General features: G+C 50.0%; 1 protein-coding gene across 5 annotated transcripts in view; it reads left to right on the forward strand.

The window, feature by feature from the left end:
• The window catches only part of OPCML (opioid binding protein/cell adhesion molecule like), a 337,395-nt gene that overhangs the window by 163,987 nt on the left and 158,866 nt on the right, over positions 1-14,542 (forward strand). The window lies entirely within an intron of this gene.

The following is a 14,542-nucleotide window of genomic DNA, read 5'->3' on the forward strand; positions in this document are numbered from 1 at the left end:
CTTGGACATCTTGCCTCAAACCCCTTCTCCCCATCCTGGTCCTCTGGTCCATTCCTGCTGCAGATGGGCAAAGCTCCCACCTGGAGAGCAAATTTCCTGCAGCTGGGATAACTTCTGTTCTCCTGATGGCTTTTTCCCCCTCATGGGACATCCCTGCAGAGGAAAACGTTCACATGCCTTGAAATGCTGAGATGAGGGTGTGGGAGGAGAGGGCAAGAAGCGTGTGCTGAAGTCACCTGGGGGGATATTGGAAGCCTCTGTCAAGAAACAATTGTGGAGGGTCTGGAGAAGCTCTGCAGGCAGTGGGACAGGGGGGCTGTGCATTGTGGATGGGCTCCTGGAGCAGAACTGAGGAGAACACGTGCCCTCTGACAGGGAGCTTTGCTTGCTGACATGCTGCCCACATTCCCAAGGAGAGGCAGGAGCAAGACCCCAGAGAGGATGAGCAGAGGCTGTCCCAGGCTCGGTGCTGGTAGGGCGAGCTCTCTGCCATGCAAAGGCTTCCCCTGTTGACATAAATATAAGTGGGTGCCACAATTACCACAGGCTCTGACATCTGAAAGGAGCAGATTCACCCTTGCTGTAATTCAGTGCCACTCTGATGGCAGGGTAGAGCAGGGAAAAGTCAAATTATCCAACAAAGCAAAGAGAGAAAGTGGGAAAGCCGCGCCTGACTGAGGGAGGTCAGCGAGGTATGGGGCAGGAGGAGGGGCAGAGCTGCTCTTCTGCCCTTGCCATGCCCAGGCAATGGTGTCCAAGCTCCAGTTTGAAGGTCTTGCCTTGGGCATGGTGGGATGGGGAGGTTCCCCTCCGCAGGATTTGGAGGTGTGGGCATTACTGTGAGCCAGACCAGAGCAGAACAAATCTAGGACGTTTGCCCCTGGGCAGTTATTCAGGCTTGTTTCTTCTAAGTGGTTTATGGAGGAGAGGGGCTGACATGGGAGTTAGCTGGCTGGGTGGAGATTACTGCTGCTTGGCTCGGGGTCAGGCAGACAAATCCTGCTTTCTGGTTGCTTTCTGAAAGCCCAGCATGACATGCCTGACAGCAGAGCTGTGGCTTGAGCCTCCTAAGCTGAGGAACATGAATTTCCCTGTTTCCCACTCCAAGCGTCTGCCTGAGGGTGCTGGACAGCCTAACTACAACTCACTATCAGTGCTTCTGAGACTCTCTGCCTGCATTTCCATGGGGATTTTGCTCCTGCCCAACAGCCAGGAGGAGGAGGAAAGCACTGCCACACATTTGACTGCTCCTCTGCAGCCACTGCATCTCCCCAAATCCTTCCCTGAGCGCATGGGGACGGACCCTGGGTAGGCATTGCTCCTCTCCTGCTTTTCCCTCCCTCCTCCTTTTCCTCCTTTCAAGGTGCATTTCTACATCTGTCGGGTGCAGCATCGTGCCAGCTCGGTTAATTACAGTCTGCTTACCTGAATTCCCCTGTGGAATTCCAGCTGGATAACGGTATCCTTCACTGGTGAGCCTTAAAGAATCACGGGCAGCCAGACCCCTCTGCCTTTGGCTGTCAGTGTGGTTTTGTGATGCTCTCCCAGGGCAGCAGCAGGGCTCTCATGATATTTATCCCTAAAGGCTTGTGAGCCTGATCCCTCTGGGATGGAGCTGGCATCTGTCTGTCCAGCAGGGATGGTGGGAAATACGGTCCATGGGAGCAGAGCTGGAAGCCACGAGGCTCACAGGAATGGATGAAAACACTTCGAGCTGCTCTAATGCTTAAGTGGACAAGATAATGGGATACTTTTTTTCCCCTTATTGGCCCACCAGATAAGTCGTTAATGCAGGCAATTTCCAGCGGCGCCTGTGATTTGCATGGATACAAAAGAGCGAGATTTTCATTATTTGGTGGGGCGCCGCTTGATCAAGGGCTGCAGAGAGGAACTCGGGGCTGATTTGGTGCACTATTTATGGTCCTTCATTAGCAGCCAGCCAGGAGCTTTGTCCCGCCTCAGCTCCGCGTGTCTCCAGCGTATCATTAGCTCAAGAGAAGCATTTCATGTGAGTCTTGTTGGATGATAAAGTTATCAGCATTCACAGTTACTTTGCTGCAGTTGTGGGCGCTGGATCAGATGTTTCTGGAGGCAATGAGTGTGATTTTTGTTTAAAAAGTGCTCATCTACCCCAAAATGATGAGAGGTGAGGTTGACGTCTTAAGAAGAGCAGCTTAGGAGCTGCTGAGCATGGGAGTTCCTCTCTCCATCACTCCCTGCTCCATCTCCAGCTCATTACAGGCCAGCCAGGCACAGGAAGGACCTGAACCCCCCAAATCTCTTGTTCATTCCATGCTGGCCTCCAGCTCAGTGATCCCTGAGGGAGCAGCATGCTCCTGCCAGACCCTGCTTAGCTCATACTCTAAAGCAGCTTTTCTTTGCTCTGACTGGTTTTTCTGCGCTCTCTCTGGGGAAGACGATGTAATCTCTTTCCTTATTGACACTCTCAGCAGATCCTTATGGAGAACACAGTCTGGGGGTGATGCTGCAGCTCAGGAGCTGGGCAGTCAGGTCACTGAAACCCCATTATTTGGGATTGCAGTTCCTGATTCCTCAGACAGGTGAGAGCAGTGTCCTGGGACCACAGCGGGGGTCCTTGGTAATGAAATTTACTCAGCAAGGGTTTCCCATGCTCTGGCATCCCAAATCTATAAACAGCAGAGGCTTTGGTCAGCTTCTGTTAGGGGAATACATCCTTTCCACCCTACTCACCAAAGCTTTGGGGTTCAGGGCTGCTGGCAAGAGGGAGGATTTGCTATTCAAGGCACAGGGGCAGGAAAGCATAGCCTGAAAGGTGTCAGTGCAATCTCACTGGCCTTTGTGCCTTTATTTATCTGAAATCCCACAGAGCTGTCCTTCACTGTGGCTTGGATCAAAATTCATCTGATTGTGGTGTGGGTTTTGCAAGGTTTTTTTTGGTTTTTTTTTTTTTTTTTTTTTTCTTTCTTAAAGCCCCAGTTTCTGCGACAGTGCATGAATCTCTGTCTGCTTTCTCCTTCTAATAAGAAAGTTTGTCTGAATATCTGGAGGTGAAGCAGAGGTTTCCTAGGGAAGAGAAGCTGTGCTTCCAGGCAGGGGTTTATTGCCCATAAGCAGCTGGCTTTCTCCTGTTCCACTGAGCTTGTCCGTGAGCTGCTCTGAGCCAAATCCAGCCCTGGTTATTGTGCAGAGTAATCACAGAGGTGTCTCATTTAAACTAGGAGTGAACCGGGGCCAAAAAATAACTCTCCAAAGAATCAGCCTCAACTCCTCCACCTGCCTCTCCTTACCCCATAATGCCTTGGAAAGCTTGAGAGAGTGCAGTCCCTGCTCTTTCAACCCACAGCAGGCAGGACCTGCTGTGCAAAGGGTGCAGGGGAGCCCTGACCTTCTTCTGTCCTCTTTGCCTTGGGCAGAGAGAGACAAGGTGGGCTCTGGAAAGGCTTGCAAGCTCTGGACAGGTGAGGAAGCACTCTGGGGTCTGGCAGGACCAAACCAAGGAGGGATGGAGGGAGGAGGGAGGGTCGTGGCCAGCTCTTGGGGCTGGCTGGCCCTTTGGCATATGGAGCTGTCGTGCTTGGGTGCTCCATTTTAAAGAATTTTCAAAGAGCCCGTCCATCTGGGCCCCCTCAGCAGGGCGCCGAGCAGATGGTTTGCAAACAAAACAGCTTCGGCTCAGGAGGGGAAGGAGACCTGTCCAAAGTGGCTGGAGCTCAGCCCCAGCACTGTGAGCTGGGCTCTGGCAGCAGCATCTCCCTGGGACCAGCAGGTGTGTGCCTGTGGGCAGGCAGGCTCTGAGACTCCTGGGGGTGTTTGGTGTCCCTACAAACCAACTTTGGGCTTTGAGCCCAAATCCTGCCCTGCAGAGCTGCCTGGGCGCTGCTTGCTCCCTGTGCCTCGCTTCCCTGTCCTCACACACAAACGCTCCTGGATGTGGGATCACTTTGCAGAGGTCGGTGCTGAGCAGTTTAGGGAATGGCTGATCTGCTGTTCGCATTACCTGAGCTTTCCTTGAAAAATCCTTCAGCCATCCAGCCGCTGACCCTGAGATGTGACAAGCTCACAGCTCTTGCCAATAAAGCAGCGACTCGGTTTGAATAATATCTGACAATTACGTGCTGAGCCCCAGCATTATGCAATATTTATGCATGTGTCTGGACTGTAAAACAGTGATTATCTAAAAGGAGTAATTGTTTGCAGTCTTACACTGAATTTCTTTTCTTCTTTGGCCCTGGAGAGCCACACTGTTAATCAGCAGCGCACACGCCACTCGTTAAACACTTCCACTAAAACCAGCCCCACCATTAGCCCAGCAGGGCTCCGAGCAGTGTCTTGGTGCAGTGGCATGAGGTTCTGTGCACAGAGCTTTATTTTAGTGCCCCAGGCTGGTGGATTGCCCATGCTTGGGGAGCCAGAGGGTTGAAGAGGGTCCAGCACCCACCCCTGCTGGCTGAGCTTGCATGGGGAAACAGGCTTTGATGTGCTGAACAGAGATGCCCAGGCAGAAAGGCTGAGCCCCAGCACCCAGTGAGGCTTTTCACACCCTTCCTTTCCCTCCTGGACACTCAACGTGCTCCCGTGCCCTTGGAGCAGAGCAGCGATTGAAATCTCTCTTTGTTCCTCACTCCCTCTGCCACAGCAGCTGCCCTTTAGGTTTTTTTTCTCCTCTTTTCTTCTTTTTCCAAGTGTTGTTGGCTGTCAACCTGGGCCGGGGAGGGAGTCAAAGCTGAAGAGACAAATGCAGGCTGTCACATCGCAGGGGTGGGGTGGGATGGAGAGGGCAGCCCAGCCTCCTGCCCCATGGCCAGGGGAGGAGGGATGCTCGGCACATGGGAGCCCCCAGCACGCTGGGGCCATGGGGTGATGCTTGTTTCTGCAGCACAGAAGAAAAGCCTCTATTTTGAGAAAGATAAAAAAAGCTTTTCCATCCTTCTGGTGCTCTGCAGAGGTGGCAGCGGGGAGGCAAATTTTTTTCCATCTTGCACTCCGGTGACAGCGTGGTCACAGCGTTTGGCACGGGGTATATCCCAGTGCAACTCCTGCTGGAGGCTGGGATTGGAGGTGGAGAAAGGCTCAGGGGACCAGGCAGTGGAGACAAACAATGTGCCTGGTCAGCAGAACAGGCAGTGGAGCTGGAGAGGCCAGGATTACTGCTGCCACAGCTTGTTAACATAAACTAATACAGGCTGCTGCGTTGGACGCAGGGAGATAGGAGGGAGAAAAATGGGAAGCGTGTGCAGGAATAAGGGCCCAGATAATGAACCTGGCAATGAGAATGCAAAGCAAAACAAAACAGGAAGAAATGCTGTTGTTGCAGAGTCCAGGCTCTATCTGCTCCAGCTTCTTGCTGCTTCTCAAAGAGTTTATTCATGCCTGGGATGGTGCTTTCCACAATGCTGGAGTCACTGCTTCATCCCCAGAGCTGTGGGAAGAGAGGATGAATGTTTAAGGCTTCAGGGCACTAACATTGACTCAACCAGGGTATCCCACTACCATAGAGGGGTGTGAGCATGGCGATGCTTCCCAGCACCTCCCGGGACAGGATTTTACCCAGGAGACACATTATCCATGATCAGGATGGGTAGTGTGCCCTTCCCAGCCCATGCAGGAGTAGTTCCCTGCTGCTGAAGTGGAAGAGCCAGAAGTGAAATGGCTTTTGCCAGTGGCTTTTTGGGGCTCCTGCAGCAAAAAGCAGAGCAAGGGCTGTAGTTACTCCTGAGAAATTTGGGGTGAGGGCTCCTTGCACACCCTGGCAAGGAAGAGATAAGGCTCTATGAGATGCAGGTGTCACCCTGGGATGTGCTGTGGCAGAGATCACCACGCTGAGCTGTTGGGTTGCAAGAGGTCAGGGGATCTCCACCTCTCTTTTTTGGGTGTGAAAAGTGTGGAGAGGAGTTTGCTGCAGCATGTGGGACCAGACACCCTCCTGGCAGCACAGGGCCAGCCCTGCTGAAAGGCAGCACTGGTTTTATGAGGTGTGCTGCCTTCTTGCCTGGAGGGTCCTGCCTTCTCACAGGTCCCTGAGCCATGGACAATTCATCTGGTTTTACGGTGATGACGGAAGAATCCAATCTGCAGTCTGTAGCTGGAAAGTTCAGAGCCATGCAAGACTGGCTGGGGAGGAGAGCAGGTTTTATTGATGGCCTGGCCTCCTGGATGTTGTGTGGGAGGAATCTTGTTAATGGGTCCCTTGGGCCATTGCCTCCTGACTCTGCCATATCTCCTTATTCACCTGCCTTGGCTCCAATGGTGGCTTTATTTTGCTTTTTGCCCGCCCTCCCTTTTTCCAGCTCTCTTTTGGTATTGCAAGGACTTTAAAAAATGCATCAGGAGGGGAGGATGTGGGGTTGACCAAGACACTTGCCAATCCTTTCCCATCCCTTGTGGTGTGTCCTTCAGCATCAGATCACCACAAAAGGCATCCTGAGCTTGGTGATGTGGCTCTGACAACACAGAGCGATGGCCTTGGCTCCAAGGTGACCAGGAAGCTGCTGATGGGCTGCAGCCCCATCAGTCTCTTGTGTCGGTGAAAAGGGTGAAAGGATGATCACTCACTGCTCACCTTCCTGAAATCATCACACAGCCGAGCTCCGCAGCCGGAATTGTACATCCTCACGGGAACAGCGGAGCCGCTGGAGCCTCCTGGTTCCTGTCACAGGGAGTGCAGATCAGACTCCACTTTCTGGCCCAGTTTTGATAATTAATTGATAGTTGAAAATGTTTGACAAACAAAGAGCAAACAGGAATCAAACCCGCTCACGTGTGCATTAACATTTCATGGCGCCTTTCTTGTTTGTTTGCTTTTAAATCACAAAATGCTGTGATACATTTTTAATCGAAAGCACTATTGGCTGTTGCCATCACTGTTCCAATAACTTTCGTGATGAAAAGGAAGTTCAATGCAGAAATGTAATGGGATCTTTTAGGAGGTGGGCGATGGGTTAGTGACAACCGTTTTCACTTCTACAAAGAGCATTTTTGTCAGGGAGAAATATATTTAAAAACATTCTTATTTGAAGAAACTCTCAGAGCTCTCTGGAAGCTCTTTGATGGCTCTCAGCATGGCAGAGCAGCACATGATGTGTGGTGGGAAGGTGGGGGGTGATGATTGATTGTGGTAAGTGTCCCCAGGGCAGGATCCTCAGCCCCTCAAGGGGTTGTTTCCTTGCAATCATGTTTTTAAACCCTCCTTAAGGTGCTCTCAGAAGAAAATCCTCCCTCCTGGCTAAACCCAGTGACTTGCAGACAACAGCCTTATCTTAAAAGCATAACTAAGGTTTTTCCCCCCTCCTATGAAGGCAGGAGATGAAAGGCATTTGTTTGTGTGCATCTGTGTGGGAATGCAGCACAGTAAATAGTGGGTAGGGAATATTAATACAGGACTAAATCCATCCCTGGCATGAATCACAGGGAGGACATATGTTGTGACAACTTTCCTAAGGGGGTTCTGGCCAAGGTAGATACCGAGTGTTCCCCAGAGGGAAGGAGGAGGGAATGACAGCTCTTTTCTTTCTAAGACTGATGTAATTAAAGAGTTATAATGTCCTTTAACTTTGCCGCCCTTGGCACTCTTGTGCACTGGTGTGTTTATTTATTATTTTTTTAGCACTGGTGAGTGACTAATAGGGCTTATGTGAATAGGCAGGAGGCCCTGAAATACAGTTGAGCATTGTGTAGAGAGAATGTGGTTTTATTTCCTTGGGATTGAGCATCCATCCATCCATCCATCCATCCATCCATCCATCCATCCATCCATCCATCCATCCATCCATTCATCTTTCCTGAGCATGAGGTTAAACCCTCTGTCCTTCCCACTGTCACTTAACACACAGAACTTTGTTGAGAGAAGCTTATTTTAATTTAATAGAAAAATACATTATACATAATACTCACCATAATTTTCCCTCTGATCTGAAGGAGAATCTGCTGGTCTGCTCAACCCAGCCCAATACCTGTGGATTTGTTGCTGCATGGTTTAAATAATAACAATAACAATACCAGTAGCAATAATATCCTTTGCTGCTGTCCTTGAGTGACAAAGATGATGGAAAATGAAGTTGTAGATAGCTGGAGATGACAATGTGAGTATGCTCTACCCATCTTCCAGGTTATTAGCAGGTGTCAGTCACTGGAAGGAATCTAATAATTTCCAGATGCAGTGGTGTCTCCAAACGTCAGCCGTGCTGCTGTGGCTGCAGAAAGCAAATGGGTTTATGGGCTCAATTCCCATTTCTGCTCAGTCTTGTTGTTAGAGAGGCTGTAATGGTGCAGTGTCTGTGGCCATGTGGCATTGTCCACTGCAGCAAGGTCCTGACATGCCACTCATGGGTGCCACCATGTCACACAGACAGCACCTGCACCTGTTGCTGCTGTAGAGTTGCAGCACCCAACCTTTCCCACCTTCCCCAAATGGCCCTTACCCAGTTATCCATCCTTGATTAATCTCGGGAGGGTGGTGATGGTGAGGCTCCCACTGCTGGGAAAGGGGGAGCACAGAGCTCTGTTCACCCCTCTCCCTGTACCCATGAATGTGTTCTGGGTTTCCTGAGCTCTTGTGGAGCAAGCCACAAAGGGACAAATTGCTCCCTTGGAATCAGCATCCTGATGAAAGTGGTCTAAACAAGCACTAATAATCCTTTTTTGAGTGAACACGACATGCACCATGGGTGTCAAGGCTTGCTGCCCTGGGGAGGGCTGCTCCCACATGCCTTTCCCAGAGTGTCCAGCCGGTAGGGAGGAACCAGGGAGCCACAGGAGTTCATTGTTTCCCAAGCAGGTGGTGCTTTGCGAGCTTGAAGTGAGCACCAGATGGGCAGAGATGATGAAAGAGGCATCGGCGTGAAAGGCTTCCCTCTAGGGTGTTAAATATTACATTCCCCGAGCCCGCCGAACTGTTGAAACCAATAGAACTAATTAGGGAGCCGGTGCCGGGGAAGGACGCGCTGTGGCTGGCGGCTGGAAGCGGTGCCAGATCCCACAAAACCCTCCCTTTGTCTGTCCTGGCGCCTGGCGTGACCGTGGCAGACAGGGCACACTGTCCTTTGGGGGACAGCGCTGTCCCCTGTCCCCTGTCCCCTGTCCCTAGTGTGGGTGAGGGCTGGGAAGCAGAGGGGACAGCTGACTCTTGTGCTGCAGGGTTGCTTTCCCCCCTTTTTCATCTGCTGAGCAGACTGAGATCTCAGGGGTGTTGGCACAGCTTTGGAGAGCTGTCCTGTGGTCATGGTGAGCTCTGCCAGGAGTTCCAGGGGAAGAGAATAGAGCAGGGCTGTGTGGGTTATGGGGGCTCTGGAGGGAGTGTTAAAGTCACTGTCACTGTGTGCCTGCTCCTCTTTTCCAGTGACAAGCCAGGCTCTGTAAGCAGAGCACCCCAGTGACCCCATTAGCACAGGATGACCACGAGAATTGGGCTGGATATGACACCTTGAACCCCTGACTATCACAAGCTGCTCCTCATCACTGCTCTCCCCTCAACAGGGAGCCAGCAGTGCACCTCAGCTCCCCAAAATCCATCTTTCCCTGGATTTCTGTCTCTGATGGATGAGCTCCTTCCCTGGAATGCAGGAGAGCCAAGAGTGAGGGTAAATCCATCCCTGTGCCCTTGTCAGAGTGGGGTCCTGTTCTCTAAATGGGTTTGTTCAGCCCATGTGTAGCAGCTGCCCTGGAAGAGGGCAGGATTATCCAAGCCAGCCCGTGCCATCTGTGCCCTCAGCCAGAGCTGCTTCATCTCTGTGTTGCATGTGCCCCTCTGCCTCTCCCTCCCTGGCAGCCCTTGCACTAGAAATAATAATAATAAAAATAATAATAATTATAATAGCAATAATAACAACAATAAAAGAAAAGGAATTAAGACAAGCAAGCATAAAGATGAGTTGTTGCATGGCTCCTGTGCCGATTCTGATCTCAATGTCAAGGGAGCATCATTCCAGCCTAATGGCATCTTCCCGTGGAAGTGCTTTGTAGCAGTCATAAATAAACATGCCGGGTGAAAGGCACGATAACAAAAAAATGGAAACTGAGGCGCCCGGGATCTTTATTATTGAGCGGACAAAGCATCTGTGATTAGCAGGAGCAGGGGAGAGGAGAGGGTAAAAATAAAAGGCGGCCGATTGTGTTGCTGCCTTGTCCGTGTCAAGAGAGGATCTGGCTGTGGTAGGTTGACAGGTTGTCTGGATAAATAGTTTGGGGGCAGAACACACATTTCTGATGGAACTTTCTTTTTTACAGCCGAGATCAGGAGCTCCAGAGGTACTGTCAAGGACGGACGAAGCTCTATAAATCAGGACAGGCTTTTTTGTCTGTCTGAAAAGTCTTATCTCGGAGTTCGTCCAGGCAATTTTTTGAGGTCTCTCTGGCTTCCTCCCTTCTCCTTATCAGAGCGCCACAGCTTTAAATGCAGATAGATACCCTCTAATGGAAGCACAAGCCAGAGCCCTCACTCCTTGTAAGTGCCAGCTCGTAATTTAGTTGTGCGCCCTTTGGCACCGGCGCATCCATCACAGGGAGCGGAGGCAGCGTCACCTCCCGGTGCTGCACTGGGGGCTCGGCAGCCAAGGGACCCCAGCTCCTGCCCTCCTTCTCAGTGTGGGACGAGCCACCTGTAAAATGGGTGAGACCAGTGTGGTTTTCACTCTATGGTTGTGTTGAGGGGATTAAGGACCGATAAAGGAATCCTGGTGTTGGATGGACAGGGTGGGGAGCAGCCATTCCTCTGGATTTTTTTTAGTTTTTCTCTTGCCGTGTCTTTCCCCTCCCACACTTTGTATTTAAACCAAATGAGTTGGGAAGGGAAGGTTGATGTTTGGCTGGCCGTGATCCAGAGGGATGTCACGCACCCGGAATCAGAGCTCAGCGGGATGAAAACCGACGTGGGGTTTGATGGGGGAAGCTGTCAAGCCACCCCTCGGCTGTGGAGCCTTTCCCAAACCTCCTAGAACCTTCTGAAAATCACTTGTCACCTTCTCTAACAAACAGTGCACAGCTAATGGCGACACTTCACCATCCCCGACAGCTCCAGATTGTTAATTCCCCCTGTTTTTCCCCCTGAATGGCGTTTTGCCTTCTGGCTAAAGCAGCGTGGCTGCATCAGCCCGTGAGCTCCTCACCTGTGGACATGTGAAGGGGGTTTAATAGGTTTCTTCTCTTTGCCCCACTGGGCTGTGACCAGGAGGGGAGGCAGAGCTGCCTGAGTCACTAATTGCTTTGGCCCTGCAACTCCCGAATGATGGAAAAGATTAAGAGGGAAGGAAAACAGCCATTCTATCTCTTTCTTGAAAAAACTTGCAGCATGAAAGGCTCATTAACATCATTAATGTTTCATTAACCTCTAGCCAGACAAATAAGCTGGAGGTAATTTAACAGTACGGGGGAAAAGGGAGAAAATTAAAAATTACCCAGGTGTAGGTGACATTCTCCCGTTTACCTTCGCTGTGCATTTTGGAGAGGTGTGGGCTCCTCTGCCTCCCCGCCCGGCGCCTGGAGCTCTGCCAGCGGCTCCGGAGGGCTGCAGGTAATAACGAGCAGGGAAAGTCATTGATTGTGACAAAATGGGATTCATTTGAACACAGCAACATCTGAAATCTCGCAAAAGAACAGTGCTCTGCACAATGCTGTCCTAAGGGGGAAAAAAAAAAAACCAACCAAAAAAAACCCCTAAAAAAAAAAAAGAAAAAAAAAAAAAAAGAAGGGGGAGAAAAATCGGTGGCTGCAAAATTACTTTCTTTGTTTGAGTAAAAGGCTTTCTCCCCTTGTTAATTTTGGTTGGGTTTTATTTGATTTTTATCTCGGCCCAAGTTTACATGCTCCACCTCCACCCTGCTCATCCCAAGTCCATGTGGGTTTGTACACACTGGCAGAAATGTATTTATACACATGCAAACACTGGTGCTCTGTGAGCCCACTTGCAACTCACTGCTTCCCTCTCAACTGCCTTCTCTTGAGCAAGATCTCTGCTAGGAAAGAATCATTGTTAGTTCCTCCCTGAAATCTGAAGATGGGTTAAAAAAAAAAAAAACAACAGTGTTTTTTGGCTCTTTCCTGTGTCTGGGAGCTTTCAGAATTGTCTAGCTAATCTTGGTCGTCCATGACCAAGTGACCAAGTGATAAGAGAGAGTTTCTGCATGTAAGAGAGCAGAGAATAAGGGAAATCAGCCAAGGGAGAGGTTTGTCCCCATTCCCAGTTCAGAGGGATGAAGGAGACCAGTTTAAAGTGACACTGAGGAGATCCTGCTGGAACTGAGTTGAACATGCTCCCCTGATTTCCTCTTGTCCTCCTGTCCCACAAACCAGACCCTGCACAGCTTTTCAAGGTTTGCCTGTTCCTGGCTGGTTTTTGCTTTGTGGAGTTTGGACCAGACACTTTTCTGCTGTGATCTGTGGGGTGGGAGGAGATCTTGCTGCTGTGTTCACTCTAATCCTGGATCTTCTATTTGCTCTGCTGGGGCTTTGGATAAGGTGCCTGATTTCCATGGCTCTGTTTTCCTTGGTCATAAGATGTGAATAACTCTCCCAGAGTTCAAATTAATTCTCATAAAGAGCTTTAGGTGTGAAGTACAACATTAATATAAATTTTCCTGTCTTTGCCCACTCCTGTCCTGGGACAAGTGGTCTCAGCCAGGTCAGTGGATGTTTCTTGAGCTGAGGTTGGGATCAGGCTGTTGTCCAGCATGAGAAAGGGATGGGAGGTGCTCAGTAACATTGAACCACCTGCTCCAGCTGCTCACACTTGCTTTCAGCTGCCCCTGCACTGCTCAGGGACTTCAAAAAGCTGCAGTCTTTGGTGTTAGAGGAATTTTCCATCTAGTGCCAGCCCTGGGTATTTCACAGGTTCCCCAAGCAGCCTGCAGGCACAAATAACCTTTACGTCCTGCTCTCCACTGTTTATGTAAACTTGGCTTCTGCTTGTTCCTGTCACACCGTGCCTGTGCTCTCATTCCTCTGGGGATGGAGGGGGAGACAGAGCAGGGAAAAAATCCAGTTGAACATTTCCTGGTGAAAAAGGGGCTCACCTACATGGGGTTGAAGGGAAAGCAGCAGTGCAGGTAGGACAGGAACTGAGAGCTGGATGTTTCTGTGCCAAATTCGCCTGTGTAGTACAGAACTCTGCTGAATTTCCTGGGTGACCCCATCTCAAGGAGTTAAACTGAGACTTCTTTTGAGAGGTGGTGATTTGGAAGGCCTGTCTGTGTATGAGCAGTCATGAAGGGCTTTCTGAAAATTTGGGACTGTTTTTGTGCTGCATGAGCCCTTTAAACAAGGAGACATTAAAAAAATCGCTTGGAGAAATCTTGGACCAGTTTTGCCACAAGGAAACAGCACAAACTGAACCACTATAAAGATCTTTTTTATTGCTCTCTATCAGTATTTGTATCTGTGTCTCCATCCCATCCTTTTGACAACAGTATATGAGCAGCCAGGATTTATCCTTCCCAGTTAAATCTCTTTCAACCCATGCAAGAAGCCCAGGAAATGATTTCACAAAAATATGCAGTTCACCAAAATTATTCAACCCTGAAGCGTTCAGGTTTAGGTCAGTGTAAATTTAGAATAAGTATTTGTTCTGGTTCTTATCTTAGCCAAGCTGATTTACCCAGGAGCAGCTGATAACTTCTTTTAAATTCACTACAGAATCATTTTCTTCCAAATGGTCATTCCCCACTTCTCCCCTCATGTCCCTGCCTGGGTTTGTTATCCTGGGGTTGCATACATGGGTGCTGAGTTACTGATGAGCTCTGCTGGATCCCCAGCTCTTTTTTTTTTTTTTTTTTTTTTTTTTTTTTTTTTTTTTTTTTCCAAATAGAAAAACATGCCTGGCATGTGCCTTGTAGAGCAGAATTTCATAAAAAATTAGGAACAGCTTCCCCAACTTTTCTTTAGAAGCCCAAGTCGGCAACAAATATTTGACTTGCACAGGGGAAAAAAAAGTGTTTATGTGGTTTATGATGTCTTTTCACTTGTTCAACTTTTAAGCAGAATTTTTTTCTCTCTGAACCTCAGCATTTCCTTCTTCGACAGCAAATCTCTTGAGGTGGAGAGTGCTTTGGAATAGAGTTATTTACCCATCTCTCTCTCTTTCTATGAACAGACTTTAAATGAGCTGAAAACCAGGAGCTGCAGGAACTTGTACTTGCTCTGCCAGCTCTTCCCATCCGCATTTCCCTCATCTACTCCTTGCTGGGTGTGGTGCAAGAGTGAGAGGGGCAGCAAAGAGAGAGGTCGTGGAGCATCCCTGCTCCAGCCACTCTCACCCCTGCTCTGTCTGCTCTCATCCCTGCATTCCTGCTGCCCTGCATTCCTGCCCATGCACCTGGATGCTCTGTATCCCTGTGCCTGGAGCTGCATCCCTACCCTGCATCCCTGCCTGGGCAAAAGAATTCCTGCCTGGGCAGCCGCATCCCTGCCCTGGTTGCTCTCATCCCTGCCCCAGCTTCCCTGCATTCCTGCTGTCCTGCATTCCTGCACAGGCAATCACATTCCTGTCCTGCATCCTCCATCTGCATCCTGCTCTGCATCCCTGGGCCAGTGGCCACATCCCTGCCCTGCACCCTTGCCCAGGCAGCTGCATCCC

The sequence above is a fragment of the Erithacus rubecula genome (genome assembly GCF_903797595.1).
Source record: "Erithacus rubecula genome assembly, chromosome: 25".
Lineage (NCBI taxonomy): Eukaryota > Metazoa > Chordata > Aves > Passeriformes > Muscicapidae > Erithacus > Erithacus rubecula.